Source organism: Pelodiscus sinensis, chromosome 6 (genome assembly GCF_052426305.1).
Source record: "Pelodiscus sinensis isolate ZL-2025 chromosome 6, ASM5242630v1, whole genome shotgun sequence".
Lineage (NCBI taxonomy): Eukaryota > Metazoa > Chordata > Testudines > Trionychidae > Pelodiscus > Pelodiscus sinensis.
The window spans coordinates 118,616,935-118,632,928 of NC_143057.1; positions in this window are offsets into that span (position 1 = coordinate 118,616,935).

The following is a 15,994-nucleotide window of genomic DNA, read 5'->3' on the forward strand; positions in this document are numbered from 1 at the left end:
CAGTCCTCCCCATCGGGGGCTCGTGCCCCATTCCTCCCTCACCTCCTTCCACTTACCCTTCCCTAGCCCCTCTTCTTGATGTACAAAATAAAGATAACGTGTCTTCCAAAATGGAATCTGTCTTTATTGAACAAAACTGGGGGAGACCGGGAAAAGGAGGTGGGAGAGGGGAAGAGAGAGGCTGGGAGAGGGGAGGGCATCTAAAATGATCAGGGGTTGGGAACAGGTCCCAGATGAAGAGAGGCTAAAGAGACTGGGACTTTTCAGCTTAGAAAAGAGGAGACGGAGGGGGGACAGGATAGAGGTCTCTAAAAGCAGGAGTTGGGTGGAGAGGGTGCATACAGAAAAGTTCTTCATTAGTTCCCATAAAGAAGGACTAGAGGACACCAAAGGAAAGGAATGGGTAGCAGGCTTCAAACTAGTAACAGAAAGTTCTTCTTCACAAAGCAAAGAGTCAACCTGTGGAACTCCTTGCTGCAAGAGGCTGTAAAAGCTAGAACTGGAACAGAGTTTAAAGGGAAGTAAGATCAAGTCATGGAGGTTGGGTCCATGGAGTGGTATTAGCCAGGGGGTAGGAGTGGTGTCCCTGCCCAAGGTTTGTGGAAGGCTGGAGAGGGATGGCACGAGACAAATGGCTTGGTCACCGTCTTCGGTCCATCCCCTCCAGGGTCCCTAGGGTTGGCCACTGTTGGCAGACAGGCTACTGGGCTAGATGGACCTTTGGTCTGACCCAGTATGGCCATTGTAAGCTCAGGGCTCAGGGTCGGGGGTCTCAGTGGACCCCCTTGATTCTCTTGCACACCTGCTCCTGGGTGGCCAGGCTGGCAGCTCCCCTGCCCAAGCCGGCCACTTTCCTGTGCCTAGTGCGGAGATCGTGGACGAGGTCCACGATGTCCGCACTAGCCCAGGTGGGTGCCCGCCTCTTGCGGTCCCGGGCAAGCTCCCGGGAGCCGCCAGCCTGTTCCCGGGAAGAGAGGGAGGGCTGGGGGGCATCGGGTGGGTGGCTCAATCCGTGCCAGGTGCAGGGTCTGCTGGCTGGGTGCTGGCAGACTTGCACCTGGCGCGGGCACCGTAGCCAGCCCGTGCCCCTTTAAGGGGTCCGGGGCCAGGAGGGGGGCAGTAGAGTTTCCCTGGTGTTGGCCAGAGTGGCCACCAGGGAAACCTGGGGAGGGCTAGCCTCCCACTAGTTCGAATTAAGGGGCTACACACCCCTTAATTCGAACTAGCTAGTTCGAACTAGGCTTAATCCTCGTGGAATGAGGATTACCTAGTTCGAACTAAGCGCTCCGTTAGTTCGAATTAAGTTCGAACTAATGGAGCGCTAGTGTAGCGCCTATGAAAGTTAGTTCGAACTAACTTTGTAGTGTAGACATACCCTGTGAGAGTTACATGAATCAGAGTAAGAAGTCCTCCCGCTTGATATTATTTTGAAATAATGGCTTGCAGAGTAGAAGCACTCTTTGTTATTTCGGAACGTCGTCAGTTATTCCAGAATAACGCTGCTGTGTAGACATAGTCTTAGGTATCACAGAAACTCCTCAAAAAGGCCAGTAATTTTAGTAGGGCCCAGTGGAGAGAATAGTACAAGTTGAACCTCTTTAACCCAGCACGCTCTGGTCCAGCAACATTTGTGGTCCAGCATGATTTTAGTTAGCGAGACATCCACTTATCATGGGCATGGCCAAGTTTCCTATAGTCCCATAAAGTTTGTTTATAGCCACCAGTACTGGCTCTCACTGTTCTGTGCTGTTATTCAGCTCTAATTTACCCCTAACTGTCTTCTAAGAGCCCAATAAGCAGTGGGAGTGTTGGTAATGCTGCTTGAGAATATCGACCTCCCATGGTTCGGTAAATTCAATAGTTAAGCACCGGTAATGTCCCAAGAGTATCAGACTAGAAAGGTTCAACCTGTAGTTACTTTCCACACAGAAGCCACCAAAATAAATCTCCATAATAAATCTTCTGTACCCTTTAAATTAGAAAATCATTCCAAAATTGTACCCAGAGTTTCTTTCTGATAAGTTATCTGGGGCGTTTCTTATTGTAACAAAAAGACGAGAGGAGCATCTGATCATTTAGCTCTGTGGATGTCTATGGACCAGACAGGATCAGGGTGTGAAAACAAGGGAGCCCCTTTGCACTAATATCTGTGTCCACTAAGCTCCCAAAGGAGCCATGCTGTTAATGATTAACTGACAATTGCTGTTCTTTTCCCTCTTGTGTGGCAGGGAGACGGTACAAAGACAAGGAATGTTTAAGTAGCAACATTAACATCCCTAGGAAAATCCCAACAGACTTTCTATAGATTTGGAAGAGGGTGACACCTGATGGACCATCTATAAACTCTGTCTCAATCGTGCCCAGCTTCACCCTTCAAAATCTGTACAGAGTCCCATGAAGCCTTACAGGAGACCTGAAGAAGAGGGGAATGATGCAATTTGGGCACATCTCCCCAGCCTTCTACACACGTCATACAAAACAGAAAGATGGATGATATAGCCTTAGATAGAGCTATCAATCTCAGTCTAGACAAACAGACCTGCTCTAAGGAATTGCCCACAGCCTGTAAACAATGTTTCTTGAAGGCTATAAGAGATTCACATGCCATCCAGTTGATTAGTAGAGTGCCCACAGCTAGGTTTTTTGTTTCTCCTGGTGGTGCCCATTCACACATGCTCAGTGCATGTAAAAAATTATTCCACACACAGATGAAAAAATCCACACACGGATGGAAAAGATTAGAAGGAACATTGCCTGTAACTTAGTTGATTTTAAACAAAATTTTAAACAAATTCTACTAGTAATCTTCAGGGGTCATTTAAAATGCTGGTTCAAGATAGGAGAACAGAGTTACAGACTGCCTTGAGCACAAGCAAAGCAAGAAGCCACTCAGAGACCTTGCAGCCTTTTAGACCCATCCTCTTTGGGAGAAGGATCCATCTCATTGTCCGATTTTCCCTTCCAGCACCACGGGGCATCACAAATCATGAGGCTAGCACCCCTGATGAGTCTCCCACTAGGTGTCATGGACAACACCAGGAATGGACTTGTTCTTAGGTGGTGGTCCTTTCCCTTTCCTGTGCATCTAAGGAATTTCCAAACTCCAGCAGTCAAAAGAAGGTGTTTCTTTTTGGCAGGACATCATTGACATCACCATTGAATCAAGAAAATGGAATAATCGAACCCCCGTGTAATTAATGCTCCTGTCCAAGTCCTCTCTCTGTGTGAGCATACCCTCCCCATCTTGTTTGCAGCATGGAGGGCAATCAGGGTGGGTCTGATCTAGAGAAAACTATGCAGGGTGCACAGCTACTGAAACAAATATAAGATCTGTCATGGGGGTGGGGAGGAAGGGACACATGAATCAGTAAGGGGGAAAAAGTCAGAATTCCGCCCTAAGGGCTCAATCTTTCTTTTCTATTGTCACAGCAGATATGGAAAGGAATGCATCATGAAAGCCACATTATCCAAGACACTAGGGAGGATCAGCACAAGTAAGTGTATATAACATCCTGGAAGGGGAGGAGTAGAACGATGCCAATGAGATTTTACAAGCTAGTAACTAATTAAAAGGCAAGAGGGTTATCAGATGAATTAACCCTTCCTTAGCTGGGGGATATATGATTAAATTATGTAAACGCCAAAGCTGGAATTCTGCATAGAACTTTAACCCTTCTGTGGACAGAGAGATCTGGGAGGGTGCTTTACAAGACAATATATTTTTTATAAATAAATTTTAAAAATAATAATTCCCCAGGTCCCTTCTTGTGGCATCATAAGAAGCAGAGATACTTTTAGGAGAGACTTGCTTGAAGAGATGGTGGTGAGTATATAAACTGGGATGGAAAAGGCATCCTATGTATAAACGTTGTCATACACAGACACAGCTATTGAGATACTGGAAAATATGATTCTAGTATGTAAGAGGTCACTGTGGCTACGTCTAGACATCCCTAGGAGGCATCCCAGAAAAGAAATTCTGCATCCAAAGAACGCATGTGCTTTTTCAGAAAAATTTTCAAAAAAGCAGACATGCTCTTTCACCATCCCTGTAAATCTCATTTTATGAGAAAGAAGGGCTGTGTCAAATGAGCAGGTTTTTCCAAAATTTGGCACCATGTAGACACGCCAAATTTCAGAAAATCTTCTTTTGACAGAAAAGCGGCAAAAGATATGCAAATTGTGGTTTGCAATTTGCATATCTTTTTCGAGCTTACCTTTGGGCTGTGTCTGGATTGTCATGATTTTCCGGAAATGCTTTTAACGGAAAACTTTTCCGTTAAAAGCATTTTCAGAACAGAGCGTCTAGATTGGCATGGATGCTTTTCCGCAAAAGCACTTTTTGCGGAAAAGCGTCCGTGCCATTCTAAACGCGCTTTTCCGCAAAAAAGCCCCGATTGCCATTTTCGCGATCGGGGCTTTTTTGCGGAAAACAAATCTGAGCTATCTACACTGGCCCTTTTGCACAAAAGGGACTTTTGCCTGAACAGGAGCAGAATAGTATTTCCACAAGAAGCACTGATTTCTTACAGTAGGAAGTCAGTGCTTTTGCGGAAATTCAAGCAGCCAGTGTAGACAGCTGGCAAGTTTTTCCGGAAAAGCGGCTGATTTTCCGGAAAAACTGGCCAGTCTAGACACAGCCTTGCAGTCTAGACATAGCCTAGGTAAAGAAGGGACAGCAATTGTCAGTTGGTAGAAATGGAGGATTTCAAATGATTCAAATATTGGGAGCAGCTCCTTTAAAATGTATTTTTGTGTCTTCTATCACAGCACTTCAAGAACAACCTCACAAAAGAAAGTATTCTTATTTCCTCAGCTCTTCAGAGTCTGACAAGCTACTCAACAACAATACATAAGGAACAGTGTGCCAAGGCCTTCGACAGTGAAAGGATGTAAAGAGCTTCTCTGAATGGGAAGGAATCCCTGATCAAACTCAAAATGCATCTTATGAAAAAGTAATCAGCACAGTACGGAGTGAAATGGGAGAGCTCAGTGGAATGTTGGACCCATTCCCAAGCTACACTAAAAGAAAAGGGTAATTATATATGTCAAATAGACTATTAAATACTTGAGAAAGTCATCCAGACCAAAGTGAGGAGTCCGATTTACATAGGAATCTAAGTGCCTAAAGATAAGTGCCTGAGCAGTTTGGGTGCCTAATTCCTATGGAAAACATCAAAGCACTTTTGAAAATCACACTAGGAGGCTATCTTTAAGAGGCACCTAACTATCTTTGGAAATCTGCCTCTAAGGCCACATCTCCACTTGCTGTGCAGGAGATCGATCTTCTGGCATTTGATTTAGCAGGTCTAGTTAAGACCTGCTAAATAGAAAACTGAGGACAGCTCCTGCAGGCACCAGTACTCTTCACGAGGGAAGCTGACCCGAGTGCCAGTACTCCTTGCAAGGGAAGCCCACTGTGAAGACGCCGCCAAGCTCAGCTTAAGGTAAGTCGACTCCAGCTATGCATTTTACGTAGCTAGAGTTGAGTACCTTAAGCCGACCTTCCAGATCTAGTGTAGACCTGGCCTTAGTCTTTACCTAGGTATCCAAATGAGAGATCCAGTTTTCAAATATCCTGAGCACTCAGCTATTCCTTTGAACATCAGGTCTGTTACTTAGATGGCTAAATAGGAATTTAGAAGTCTGGCTTTAAGCAACTTAAAAAAAAAGCTTCGCTCCTGTTACAAAACCAAACTAAGAGGCAACAGAAATATATTTTGTTGAATGAAAAGGCAGACATTCTAGGAATTCAGTGACAGAAGACAAGAGAGAAAGAAGCTAAGACAGGTGACAGACTTGCCAGGGCCCTGGGCAAGGTGTGGGAGGAGCGCTCAGCTCTGGGGCCCCTGGAAGGCTTGGGGCTTTGTGTGGAAGAGGCAGCAGGGATCCAGCCTCCTCCAGAGAGCCCTAAGCACCACCCAGACAGTTCTGTGCAGGACTCTGGTGGTGATGCAAAGAACCTATGTCTCTGGCCACGGCTGCCGCCATGGTAGTAGCAGTAGCAACCAGAAGCCCTGGGCCCTTTTAAAATCCCTGGCCCTGGGACATGTGCCCCCTTTCCACCTCGCCTCCACCCCGATCAGCAGCCCTGAAGGAAGCACTATCTGCACTTTACAGAGGGAGAACTGTGGCCCAGAGATTAAGGGAGGGACTGTCCCCTCCAAGCACCCCTTTTCCAGGCCTGCAGTAGTGCTCAAGGCCAGGTAGAGCTCTATATCTAGCTGGGAAGAAGTCTCCGTGGCACAGGCTTCACTCAAGGCATCTTGTACTGCCCTACAAGTCTTCTGCCACAAGCCCCAGGATAGCAGATGTACCAAGGCCTGGACCAATGCCAGGAAGGGCATCTCAGAGGCAGAAGGAAGAAGGGCTGCCGTGCATAGCTTCCCAGAGATTCCAGGAAGCACTGCTCTTATAGCTAGCTGGGAACCGGCTGTGAAACTGAAGTAGCCCTGCAGGGCTGTTACTCCAAGGACTTCCTTGGCCCCCACAGCAGCCCAGTCCTGGAAGGGCACAAAGGTGACTCAACCCCTCCCCCCCCGAGTTCCTCTTTCACTGGCCTGCAAGGTTCTCGTCCCAAGTGGTGACACAGAAAGACTGGGATGGATCTGGAATGGAGACTGGACCTCCTGCTCTCTCTTGCACCTTTGTCTCTGTGCTGGCACAAATACAAATGAGGACAGAATCTGGCCCAGACTCCACTGGATAAAGAAGCATTTTGTCTTAAAGTTAAATGAAATTTCTCAGTGTTTCTGTCTTTCCAAGTAGCTTCCCCAAGGGAAGATGATCTTTAGGATTAGGGTGACCATACGTCCCGTTATTACCGGGACAGTCCCTTATTCAAGACCTCCTCCCGGTGTCCCGTCTTTTTTTAAAAAATTGGGCACGTTATCCCATATTTCCCCCGCAGCAAGGGAGGGGGGAGGAGCCACTGGTGCTCAGGGCATCAGCTGCTGAAGCCTCAAGCACTAGCAGCTCCCCTACCCCGTTGCAGGGCTGAAGCCCGAAGTACCAGTGTGTCCCCTCCTCTTTCCACCCTGCGTGCTGCAGGGTTGAACTTCATCCCTGCAGCGGGGCAGGGTGGGCAAGGAGCTGCCGGCACTTAGAGCTTCAGCTGCTGGAGCCCCATATGCCGGTGGCTCCTCCCTCACACACACCGTGGGGCTGAAGCTCTGAGCACCTGCAGCTCTTCTCCCCCCTCAGGGCTGAAACCTTGAGTGCCCGCCTCCCACCCGCGCTGCAGGGCTGAAGCCCTGAGCACCAGCTGCCCCCCCTTGGTGTCCTATATTCGGCATAGGGAAATATGGTCACCCGATATGGGATCCACCAGTTAACCTGCAGCAAAGAGTTTGGATTCGCAGTGAACGGCCATGTAGCTGTAAGTCGGAACTGTGCTTACTGGATACAATCTCATGTTTTTTGTGGCCTCAAGTTTCGCTGCTTGTTCCCAATGAAACAGCAAGCCCCAGGCGCAGCTATGTTGCCATGAATGAATATGAGAGAAGCTAAGCCAGGTTCAATTCATCGGATCCTTTCCAGACTCAGGGGTCTCTGACACCAAAAAATAGCACAACCCTTCTGAATAGAGAGCCACCCAAGCTGCAAATTTAGGATCTGGATTTCAAATATTCTCAAGTCGGGCGGTCATCACATACAAAGTTTTGGTTCCAACCTTCATGAAACCAGGGGCCATTTGCAAAATGCGGATCTGCATCAGTGTACAGACTTCAAATATCCCCAGAGTCTACTGGTCTTCAGCTCGGGGGTTTGGTTTGTAATGAACTCAGAAAGTATACAGCTACCTAGTATCTCCCCAATGGTCTGCAGCTCTCTCATGCAATGTCTTCTGCAAAAACTTCTTGCGCAAGAGAGCATCCACACTGACGAAGTGGGTCTTTGCCCACGAAAGCTTATGCTCCTACACTTCAGTTAGTCTATAAGGTGCCACAGGACTCCTCGTCACTTTTGCAGATTCAGACTAACACGGCTACCCCTCTGATACTTCACACTGCAAAAGCACATCGAAAAAGCAATGCGCTTTTGCAAAAGAGAGCATCCAAACTGCATGGATGCTCTCTCGAAAGTAAGCTCTGATTCCTATGCCAGAATGGCCCCAGTGGTACCTGTGCTTTTTCCTCTTTCCTCTTTTTGAGCAAAAACCCCTCTTCCCCATCCACACACCTAGAATGAGGAATACCTATGCCGGAAAACCCCCTCTGTTCTTTCGATTTTTTTGCTCAAAAATATGCTCGAGGTGTGAGCGCTCTGCAAGTTTTTCCGAAAACACTCTGTATTGTAGACATAGTCTCAGTGATGATCCTTCCAACATTTCCCCATAAAAGCGTATGGTCCACTCAAAATGGATACTGATTGAGAGAGACAAATCTGGCTTTTCCCTGTCAGTCTTCTAAACTGTAAGCAGTTGCTATGACATTAGTGCTATCACAATGGAGTAAGTCATAGGGAGCTCCTGGCGAGAGACCAATAATTCAATGAAAGTATCCAAATCAGAAAAGCCTGATTAGTCAAAATCACATCACCACTAAACTGTCTCCAATTTCCCAACTCACAGTTCACTGACACCTGAACCAGTGATCAGTCAAAATTGGTATTTAATGGAGCAAAAACCACAGGCAAATTCCTCATGCTTTGAGATCTTTCAAGGGTCCCTTACCAGCATGGAGCTTCACATGAGTCACAAAACAATTTATTCTCTTTTTCCCCCATATGTTTTTGGATAATGGAGTTCTCCAATTTGGGTATGAGGTAATGCAGAACATCTTTGGTACAATGAGCATGAATATCAAAGGGAACAAAGTTTCCTCCAGGTGAGGCTCTGTTTGAAATGGGATACTGCTATGGGAAACTGCACACTGATTATAATTTATCATCATCTTCATATAGCTTTATATAAGTAATACAGATCACCACAGTCAATTAATCAATCTGTAATTAGGAACTGACATGAACATTTACTACCATCAGGCATAATTTATATGATTACAGATGATTAAATAAAATGTAATTGAGTGAACAGGCAATTTGTTAAGCACATGTAAATTCAGCCATACCACCTCAGGCAGTGATCTTGTCAGCTCTCAATAGCTGAACAGGGTCAGGATGGGTCAGGATTTGGATGAGAAACCTCCAGGGAGAAACCCAGGTGTTGCAAGAAGTGAAGCTAGTGATTTAGTAGATGGTTCTCTCCTTGTTGAGTCAGTGCTGAGCCATTTTATTTCCTACCATGCTATGGGGAGGATGGAAACAGGCTGTTGGAAACATACTGTCCTTCAGATGAGCTATAAAAGCAACTTGCACTTACTTTACGGCAATTTTTATAAATGCAGGAGTGGAGGGTCCATCTCCTACATGTGGCTTAAATAATTTCACCACCACTCCTTGTCACTTCAGTTGGATGCAGCAATATTTCCCACATTGCCGTTCCCCAGATAACTGGCGGTCCCCAGACACTTGCAGGCTGCCCGTAGAGACAGAACAGGCTGCCCACATGGTTCTTTAACTTGTTTCCAGAGGCTTCTACATGTGGAGGCTTGTAGGAGGCAGAAAGGAGCAAACCAGCCAAGGAGTTGCTAGTGCAGAGTTCAAGATGGAGTTCTTGGTGTTTGGCCCAAACCTACTAATGTGTATTCTGCTAAGGCCCGATCCTACCCAGACTGGCTTAAATGGGAGCAAGACCAGGACTCTCATCAGGCCCAACAATCACAATTCTAGGCCCCAGGGGAAAAATTCATGGGCCCCTGTCTTCCTCTCTTGACTGAGGCCACAAGCCCCTCTCCCCTGCCCAGAGAAGCCCCTTAGTGCCTCCTTCCCTGCCAGAAGAGCTCTGGCCACCTGGTGGAATGAACTCGAGTCCTCTCTCCTCCGAGACCCAACCTGCCTGCTCTGGGGAAAGCTGCAGCAGTGTCTTTGGATTCCAAGATGCTTTTGATATGCCCCATGCAGGTTCCAGGGCCCAGGAATTCTGCCCAGGAGCCTGCATGGATGGGAATATCAAAAGCATCTTTGTATCAAGAGATGCTTTTTCAACAGAGCTACTGTGGCAACAACCAGCTAGTGGAATGACAGTATAAAGGTACAGGGGATTGCTGAGGCAGATAACATACAAGTATTACACTCTCCTTCCTCTTGCACCTCAGCTTAGCTCTTTCTTGAAGAGTAGAGCACAGTTCTGTGTTTTCAGAAAGCATTACAGAGAGTTCAGCTTCAGGACTACTGCACATAAAACCCTGACAAATGCCAGTGGAAATGGTTTAGAAGTTAAAATAAAAAAAAGAACAAGTTAAAAATACTTAGAAAAGTTGAAAATCTTCAAGTCACCAGAGCCATTCTAGAATACCCAAAGAGCTGATAGAGGAGGAATCTGAGCTTTTACCTATCATCTTTGAAAAGTCATGGAAGACAGGAGAGATTCCAGAAGACTGGAAAAGGGCAAATATAGTGCCCATCTATGAAAAGGGAAGTAAGAACAGCCCAGGAAACTACAGACCAGTCAGTTTAACTTTGGAGCCAAGAATGCTAATGGAGCAAGTAATTAAGGAATTCATCTGCAAATATCTGGAAGAAAATAAGGTGATAGGGAACAGCTAGCATGGCAGCTTTTAAGTATCTAAAAGGGTGTCACTAGGAGGAGGGAGAAAAGTTGTTCTCCTTGGCCTCTGATGATAGGACAAGAAGCAAGGAGCTTAAAGCAAGGGGCTTAAATTGCAGCACGGGAGGGTTAGTTTGCACATGAGGGAAATCGTCCTGTCAGGGTGTTTAACCACTAGATTCCCTGGGTCTCTGGAAGGCTCTCACTAAGGACTTGCCTCTATTACAGCGGGGACTAACACTGCAATGATCAGTCCACCAGCTATCAATTTATCACATCTGCTTAGACATGATAAATCGATGTCCAAGTACTCTCACATCAACATCGGTATTCCAGCAGCTACTCTTCTCATCCTGGTGTTAAGAGGAGTGCAACCTCCACTGACCTTACTGCATGCAAGGCGCCATGATAAGTATGTCTACTTCAGCTGCACGGTTTACGTAGCTGAAGTGACATAGATTAGCTTGACGGTGGGGGTTAGTTTAGACAAGCCCTGAGCACCATATTTCCACCATACACCCCGCTAAGTCAGGTATCAGTGTATGGCCCCTCATCTCACTGAGCACTGCCCCATTCTCTCTTTAGCTGAGACACAATCTCAGTGTATAGAAGTTAGGTGATAGCGAAATGTAAACTCTGTAGGGTCTATAGCCTACAGGGATAACAAATGTTTCCCTCCCAAGGTCCATAAAACACATCATGGTAGACCAAACACAATCTTAATGGAGGCCTGCCACAGTTAGTACAGCTACAACAGCACTCATCAAAATCTAGTCTGGCATGGATCAACCTCTAAATCCCCAGAGCTTTCTTGAACTTCCATATTTACAACCTCCCCCGTCCCCAACCTTTCAGTCTTCAGAGGGTGACTCGGTGTGACCTACCAGACAGCTTGCCCACAGCAAAAGTTTCCTATAGAGCTGCCAGACATGTCTCATAACTGCCACAGCCTAGTTCTGGTTGTTTCTAGGCCTTTCTAGCTGAGTTGCCCTGCCCTGCCCCACTGCAAGTATGCAGCTAAAATCCAGGTCCTGTCATCTCGGTGCTTCTCCCCCTTTCTTTGAGCCAAAGTCAAATGCTGCAGTATAAAGCATGTAGGTTACTCAAGCAGAAAAACCAAATAGAAAAAGAGAAAAATGATCGTTGTAATTAAATGAATGAGTTTGTAGATGGATAAGCAGACTTGTTTCACAGTGGATGCGAAATGTATGGGAAATATGGGAGCACAAACATATGGATTAGGGCAGCAAGTCACACAAGCTTTCTTCTATCCAACAATTAATGAAATCACTTTCCAGACGGTAAGACCCTGGCTGGGCTATTCCTTGCCCATTGTATCTGCACAAGCAATTTGGGTCAGTGTTATGTTTAAACTCTTAAGTGGTACCACTAATCTCCATTAATCTGACTTTAAAGATGAGACATAATGCTTAATACAAGAGCATAAGAGTTGTTAATGCAGCCTCCTCAGCTGGAACACATTAATACAGAACTTCTGCAGAAAGAATAGGCTCTTAGGGTTGTATTGGAGGGTTGCAAAAAAAAATCCATTTATGGATCTTCCCAGAAGGGCTCTACTCTTTGGATACTTTCCATAGGAATATTCCACCATGACCTATGCCAACATGTGAGCAAGGGGCATACAGAGCAGTCACTTCCATTTATATGCTTTTATTCACCAAAGAAATACCTGGTTTCAAAGCTATTTTTAATTTTTTCCTTCATAGCAAAATCTTGGGAGCTTTGCAATGGGAGCAGACTTTCACTCACTGGGTTTATTGTCACATACACAGTTGGATCAACTAGCATAATTCTGCTGTCAGGTACACTGGTCTTAATTGGGAACAGCTTCCAGGAAGCTGGAAATCACATTGGTGTAAAATATTAACAGAAGAGAATTAGGCATTCTTAGACATTACCATCATGTGCCGATACCCATGTTACTACTCCATTTGTTTTGTTTTACTATAATAAAGCTGCTTATTTTTCACTGACCTGTGCTTTATGCAGTCATTTATACCTGTGAACAAAAGGTGTAGCGCCCGACCATTCTGATCTGGTACCCACTTTCAACCCACCTTTGGACATTTTGGCCTATGTGAGTTATAGACAGAGCTGATGAAAAAAGTATATTTTGGGGAGGAAAAGAATGTTAAAGAATGTTTGAATCAGACTCTTTTCTCCTGACAATGTTTATGTTTGTTACTGAAATATCTATCAAAATCCTTTTTATTTATCAACCAAAAAAAAAGAGTTTTTTCCAGTTTTGGCAAATGAGACAATCAGTAGCATTTTCAATAAAATACATTCAGAAATTTTTTTTAAAAGCCCAGGTGTAGCATTTTGCAAAAATAATTGTTTTGAAAATAAATTATTGACACATACTATCGAGAAATCAGGGAGGAAAATGTTGTAAAGCACATAATTTATGGCCTGATATAAAACACCATTGACTTCAAATAGGAGAAAGACTGAGACATTAAATTGAATGCTTTTGACTTGATGATAGTTAAATTACTCAAATTACTGTGTCATAGGCTATGTTCAGTAACAGATAATTACTACTTTTTTAACCCAATCTATTGACTGTTATGAATCCCTTGAAATGAATAGTTTAAATAGTTATTAATTAATATAATTACAGTAAAAGCCAAAAGATCTCAATCAGGATCAACACTGGGGTGCAACAGGTACTATACAAACAGGATATGGTCCCTGCTCGAAGATTTTACAATCTTAGTTCAGCTACAGAACTCATGTACTTTCACTCCCACTCAGCAGAATGCTGTTTGTTTGTTTCTTACATAGCCACTCTTCTGAGATGGTAGAAGAAATTAAGAGAACATGTTGGGGGGTGAAATTTGGACAGGTTTGAGTTCCCCCTGTTCAACTTCTCCTTGAGTAGTGAAGAACCTAGGAAATGATGGTTAAATAAATTGTGCTTCTTACTGTGCCCTCAGCCTGAGCCAATGGGTGATATCTTGGCTCCATTGAAGTCAATGAACATTTTATTTTCACACTGTATCTCAGAGTGTATCTCACACTCAGATTTTGACTGATTGAGAGGCATGACTTCACATATTGCTGAAGTTCTAGTGGGGGGGTCTACTAGCCCTGTTCTATTATTGTCCCCAGGTGATGGAGATGAAAAAATTGCTAAGATAAATTAACAATGACTTCACTACTTCCAGTATTCCCTTGTGCTTCTTTATATATTTACCACAGAAAGGCCTTGCATGCTGCAAACTAACTGCAAACGCCTATTTGGGAAACCAAGGCGGCTGAGCAAATTTCTAAGTACCACTATTGAAGTGTTCCATCTTCTCAACGAGTACACATTATGGGTGAAATGATGTCCCTGATGGCAAAGCTCTCGTTGACTTCAACGGAGTCAAGATTTCTCCCAATAACTCCTGTTAAATTCTAGTGCCTGGGAAAATTAGATCCCTATTGTACTAAGGCAGCCTCCAATATAAAGGAGTTCTTTCCCATGTTTTCCTTCTGAAATTTTACCTTCACCTCAACATTGCTTTTTTATATTTTATTGTAATCACTTTCTGGAAACTGAAGGTGACCTACCGACGTTGGGACGGTGTGTGTGTGTGTGTGTGTGTGTGTGTGTGTGTGTGTGTGTGTGTGTGTGTGTGTGTGTTAAACACAATATCTAACTTCAGGTGTTGGGTATAAAAGAATCAACTTAGATCATGGCATAGGGTGTTGTTCTTAAATGCAATTTTACAGTCTGGTAATATTTCCACGGACTAGTGCATCTGTGAGTCTGGGGGTAGGGAGAATTAATTAAAAATATGAGAGGTTTGCATCAGGAATGTTTTTATTGGGTATTTTTTCTGGCTTGCTTTTTTTTTTCAATGAAATTGTTTGAAGGATTTTTGCACTTGAACTTAGAGCACATGCTCAGCAGATGAATTAAACCACAGATTTCAGAACCCTTAAGTACTCATTGAAGCAAGAGGCAGTAACAGCTCTGAACACACTATTATGGCCTATTGGGTTTTGTTTTGGGGGTTTTTTTAAGCCTCTATCTATGGATTTCCACAATAGGTTTTAACAGCTCAGAAGGGTTTTAACAGCTCAAACCAACTTAGCAGCTCTTGGGTTAAATAACATACATTTTAAAAATTGTATGAAGTGTCTCAGTCACTTCCCATAAAAGATTTCTCCCCCTGCTTTTGTATTAAAATTAATACCAAGAATAGGACTAAAACCCACAAAATGCAGGAAATCCAACCAGTCGGGGGTACAGAATTAAGGTTGAAATTCTTCACTTAACTCACCCCTATTGCGCCTAGGTACAGGAGATTATCTGACCCCTTACTGTGAAAAATCACAGCAGAAAATGATCTTACTATAAACAACATGAACTACTATACCTGACCACAATAGGATAATAACAGTGGGAATTCAGGGCCAGATCCTGAACTAGTGCAAATCATCTAGTTCTACTGAGCTGGTGTTGTTACATCAGTTTACACCAGTTGATGATCTCATCCATAGCCTCCACATATGAAATATTTTGGTGGGGAGACGAAGTGGGTTTAAGCTAGTTCATTCATGTAAGTTTCATGAGCCTCTGAAAATATTAGTGCCTGATATTGATTTGACTCAGCCTTTTTTGCTTCCCTCTTTAGGCAGACACAAAGCATACTCTTTAAAGAGGCAAATCAGGAGCCAGCTCCTGCCAACCCTTAATACAGTGATTCCCAACCTGTTTCCCATGGAGGAACCCCTAAAATAATTTTTCATGTCCCGAGGAACCCCTACCTATGAAAACATTTGGCCATTCTTGGCCAGAAAAAGTTGACAGCAGGGAGCGCAATTCCATTACTGCTAAATTATTGTCAAGAACATTTATTTATAAAGAGCTGTTATATATATATATATGTTATCTTACATTGTAAGAAAAAAATTGGAGTATTTTTCCTGTCTTTTTTTGTATTATCTAATCTTTTTTTTCAAATATCAAAATATCAAATCAAAATAAAGTTTACTTAAACATCAAAATAAAGCTCACATGCAAAGTCAATATAAAGTTTACTTTCAGTGTGACACTTGGGCTTGTTTCTTCAAAATGTTTATGTATTTATTCCACGATTTCTCGCGGAACCCCTGACAATCGTCTGCGGAACCCCAGGGTTCCATGGAACCCTGGTTGGGAAACACTGCCTTCATCACTCGAGACGTTTCACTAAAGTCAATAGGAATACTAACATGAGTAAGGTTTGCTGATTGGGACCTAGGTACATCACTTAAATATCAGATTCATCTACAATCAATCACAGATGAGGGGTGAAAAAGCCAGTACATGTATACAAACATTGATACATACAAAGTTTAGGCACATTACATCCACTGATTTCAATAGGA